This window comes from Haliotis cracherodii, unplaced genomic scaffold, assembly GCF_022045235.1.
Source record: "Haliotis cracherodii isolate W230 unplaced genomic scaffold, xgHalCrac1.p SCAF_13, whole genome shotgun sequence".
Lineage (NCBI taxonomy): Eukaryota > Metazoa > Mollusca > Gastropoda > Lepetellida > Haliotidae > Haliotis > Haliotis cracherodii.
In genome coordinates, this window is record NW_027266268.1 from 17,752,470 (window position 1) to 17,757,920 (window position 5,451).

Here is a 5,451-nt window from a genome sequence, read left to right on the forward strand (position 1 = left end):
CGCGATCTGTCGATGATCAAGTCTGGACTAGACAATCCTTTGATTAATATTGTGAGCAACGACCCGCAGCGTTGATGTACGAGGGCACGCCACTAAAACCCGGAACCCCAGGAGGTACCTGTTTTTGAGAAGTATGACATCTGTCGAAAGACCAGATTTTAATACAGTCGTATTGTTAGTGACACAATTGTTTGAATGGAAGTCCTTATCATAGTTATAGGGAACCATAGTACGCAACACAGACACAAGAGGTTGGCGAACACAGGTGTGTGCACAGATCTTGAACATAAGTGAGAATGATAACATATGCCACACCTATCCGACCTTGGATTTTGTATATGGCTGACAATTTCTTTTTGCAACAGTCAGAAGCATTAATTTTTTTTAAAATAAAGATTTTTCAGGGAATATTCATTTTTTCCGACAAAATGCAGGATCTCCCAGGATCTCAAACGGTCGGTCCAAAACTATGTTTCACTGCATTTAATATGTTATAGGGGCGGTACTTAAAGCGTTCACTCACTCATCAATATGTTATATATTGTACGTCAGATTATATTTAATTCATTCTTTCGCATTGTTAATGTTTTTTAAAAACGTACTACAGGTATCCACACGGTAATCACCGGTACTGTTCGCGAACACCAGGTGTCATCACTATTTGATAGTGGTTCATAAACACATGCGTTTCAGATACATGGACTCGGAATCGTACAGTGGACTTATAATTATGGAAAGTCTCAGTTTTCTACAACACAGCTCAGCACCTTGCCAAACTACTAGCATCATTGCGGAAAGAAGAGAAAATACTACATTAACGATTCCACTACCTTCGTCAACAAACTCAAAGAAGCCAAGCTCGTAGGTCGCATGGTCAGCTACGATTTAGTAGAACTCCTTACCAACATACCTCTGCAAGAAGCACGCCAAATCCTACACAGCAAGCTACACACCCGCATTGACCAGTTAGGCTCTCCCTAGGCAGCATCACACAATTAACCGCCTTCAGTTTCACCACCCCGCACTTCACTTAGAATTGCAAGATCTATCAGCAGATTCATAACCTCCCAATGGGTTCCCCCTTGTTCCCACTTAGTACAGAAAACTTTATGAATAACAATTTTGAAGAAGCTGCCTTGACATCCTCCCCCATCCAACGTTTATGCTGGTACATAAAGTAGATGACACGTTCACCATCCTTTGTTGCTGAAAGCGGCGTAAAATCATACCCACTCACACATATGTTATATATTGTACTTCAGACTATATTTTATTCATTCTTTCGCATTAATGTTTTTCAAAAACGTATTACAGATATCCACAAGGTAATCACTGGTACTGTTCGCGAACACCAGGTGTCATCACTATTTGATAGTGGTTCATAAACACATGCGTTTCAGATACATGGAGTCGGAATCGTACAGTGGACTTATAATTATGGAAAAGGGTTTTGTCGCCTTTATCTATCTGAATACGTTTTATGTCTTCATTCTTTCTTTTGATTCTTTTGACGGGCTGTGTAATCTGAAGTGTGCATTTTGCTTCGGAGGTGTGCACTGATTTGGCAGAAAAACCTAATAATCTTATGAACGTGCATAGTCTTTGAAAGGCATTTTGAATTTGTGAGATCATGAATACATAACACTTTCTTAATGAATAGCACATTCTTTTATTCTTGGGCACGACGTTTCAGAGCTGCATTAATTCGGTTGCATCACAGAGGCTGACAAGGGCAGAGAATCAAAGACATGACTTTCATTTCCGACAGGACACAACAAACATTTCACACGCCAACGATAAAGATCCCATCCAGTCCACCCCAAGGGATATGTGTATGAGATACCATGCAACTGGGGACACAAATGCATTCGAGTGACGTCAGAATAAAAGAATACAAGACCCCTGTTGCAACACCTGATATGAAATCTCCCCTTTCGAAACATTTCATAAAAAATCCTGACCGCCATATTTCCTGGCCACAAACCATGTTCTCCATACCAATACCAGTCACTGGAAAAAGAGGAAATCCAAAGAAAGAAGCAAGCCATTAGCAGGACCAAGGTATCTACCTACCCAGTACACCCGTGAAGATCCGGGGTAGAATAGGTTTTCAGCAACCCATGCTTGCCATAAAAGGCGACTATGCTTGTCGTAAAAGGCGAATAACGGTAACGGGTGGTCAGGCTCGCTGATTTGGTTGATGCATGTCATCGATCCCAAATGCGTGGGTCGATGCTCATGATATTAATCACTGGATTGTCTGGTTTAGACTCGATTATTTACAGACCGCCGTTATATAGCTGGAATAGTGCTGAGTGCGGCGTTAAACAACAAACCAACCAACCAAACTAAACGGAATCCGTACCGCTAAAGTGGAGTTATTACAACTGCTCTTTATCCGCCAAATATTTACATTTATTCAGTGATTGTGTTGGATTGTGTTGGAGTTTTTGACGGTGTCGGACTGTCATCATGGTTTGAACTATACATTTGTCTTGGTCTTTGATCTTGGTATTGCAGTTGTCACCAACACAGCAAAAGTGGCATGTCAGATCCAAGACATTGTTGGAACGTTTGAAGTCCGTACACACACTTCTATCTGACGTTTCAGCGTACCATTTCCTCAGACAAACCCGATGATTAACACAGCTGCAAAACAATGGAATATTTATTACTACGAACGTACGTTAAAACAGTGCATACATTTAACAGTTTGACGTTAATCATATATAATTATGCTTTCACACGATCGTTTTTCGAAAACCGTTTTGAAACTTTTTAAGATTGCAGATGTGATGTTATTATTTAGATTATGTGGTGTCTCCTTGAGTACGTGACTTTGTTCGACCCGTGAAGATCCAGGGTAGAATAGATCTTCAGCAACCCATGCTTGCCGTAAAAGGCGACTATGCTTGTCGTAAAAGGCGAATAACGGGATCGGGTGGTCAGGCTCGCTATAATGGTTGATGCATGTCATCGATCCCAATTGCCTGGATCGATGTTCATGACGTAAATCACTGGATTGTCTGGTCCAGACTCGATTATTTACAGACCGCCGTCATATAGCTGGAATATTGCTGAGTGCGGCGTAAAACAACATACCAAACCAAAACCCAAAACGTGATTTTGTTCGAAATATGCATCCGTTTATCCAGCAGTGAACGGGTACCCGGTAGGATGATATGGTAATGTGACTGCTAACCTAGCGCCTTAAAGACAGCTTCGGTTGTATACTCCTCAGGGAGCTGAGAATGAAAAGTCTCATTAACCTGGGTAATATGAATACAGAGCTTCGAGCATACAATGCGTATGGAGTTATGGAGTTATTTGACTCTAGTCAGCTATACACACAATCAGTTCATAAGACCCGTGAAGATCCGGGGTAGAATAGGTCTTCAACAACCCATGCTTGTCGCAAAAGGCGACTATGCTTGCAGTAAAAGGAGACTATAAGGGATCGCTGACTTGGTTGATGCATGCCATCGATCCCAATTGCGTGGATCGATGCTCATGATATCAATCACATCATTTGTATGGTCAAGTCTTGATTATTAACAGACCACCGTCATATAGCTGGAATATTGCTGAGTGCGGCGTAAAAACCAACAACCCAAACTAATCAGTTCATAAGCTGACCAAAATTAGTCACCTGTCAATTACACCACAAAACATTCACGGTTGATGAAGGGGCGTTGAGTATACACAGAGCCGTGTGATGACGATTTGACAATGGTTGTTATACGATCATAACCTTTCATAGTACTTAAATACTGCATTTGAATTCATAAGCATAAAACCTGATGTCCGTTTGTATCAATCATCAAACAGATGCTTTTCAATTTTTTTTATACCGTTTGAAAACTTTTTGGCTGCCGTCTAACATGGTGAACAAGTCCGACATGCAATACTGTCCGGAAGGACAAGGTTGCGGTACACCAAGGGTCAGTTCTGCCAGCGTACAGGGGTCAAAGGTAGAGTAGTTCCCACACAGGTAGCATGATCGAGCTGGAAGAAGAGCAGGTATGAGTGAGTGAGTGAATTTGGTTACTACGCCGCTCTTTCAGTTATATCACCACGTGTCTGCTTGATTTGGGAGGAAGCCCGAATGAATGCAGGTCTCAGACGATTGCCACTTTGGTGAAACCCACAAGCGCGGCTATGGTGCTGTGTCACGGGTCGTAAAACCACGACAGTCACTATCTAGTCCAGCTTCCGTCACCATTTGGCAAAGTTGGGCTGTTGTCGTTGCACAGAGTCTTTACGTTCATTGTTTGAAAATTAGTGACCAGCAAATTTTATTCTCTCGCTGTTAAGTGGCACATCCTGCCTTGATTTGATATATGTTATCTCATAAATGTTTGCTACCTTATTGATGTATTGAAAATGTTTTTTTCTGATTTGATTTTCACGCATTAGTGGGATTATCTAGTACTTGTTGATATTTCTCATGCATTTGTATGTAAGCAATTTTTGCCATCTCAATAATTGTACATATAGGTTTGTAGCTTCCTCACCAGCCATACCCGCCAGACCTGTCACCAAGTGATTTCCACCTGTTTCCTAAACTGAAAGAAAACTTTCGTGGAAAGCGCTATGACGACAACGATGACCCCAAAGCTGCTGTGAATTGGTATTTCAGGGTGGCTTCAGAAACTGTCTTCCTGACTAGAAATGAAAAGCTTCACAATCGATATGCGAGGTGTATTGAAAAGCAGGAGATTATGCTGAAATATAAACAGGACAGAAGGACACTTATCAGCTGTATTCTCAACCGAAGGCAAATTTTCTAATCTGTGTTTTATTTCCATCCTCCACTGGAGTCACGTTCTAAGAGTTCCGTGGACACATTTGCCCAACGTTCAAACCACAACTCAAAACTATACATGAATGAGACATTAAGTACGTTTCATCAGTGCCAATAATAAAGAACATGATATCAAGGCGAAATTTACGTATGGGACTTCAACATAACGAAGAACAAAACGGCCCAACATGTACCTGGCGGAGTTGGAATTCCTGATGTAGAAGGGTTAACTGGTCCAGCAGGCTGAGTGGCTGAGGGTGTCATTGAGGAATTGTTTGTCAGTACGGAAGAAGATGCTGGTAACGTGCTGCTTAAACCTTGTAAATGATCAAAAGGATAGATTATAAGTCTAACTACAAAGTATATGGAACCACACTTGAGACCAAACGCTTGTGGACATTCATGGTCAATACTTCGTCAATACGTTACGGGTAGGTTAACACAGGGTTTCTCCATCGCCCGTGAGTACATGCGACATATATGTAGCAGTGAAGTGTGTTTATTTTCAGTCAGGTAATGAAATGTGGCTATGTACGAATTCTACCGTTGCTTGACGCTGAAGCAATGTTCAGAGTAGGGGCTACATGGCTATGGTACATATTGCACGACATATATTGCCAATAAAATCTGATCGCTCATTGGTCTGA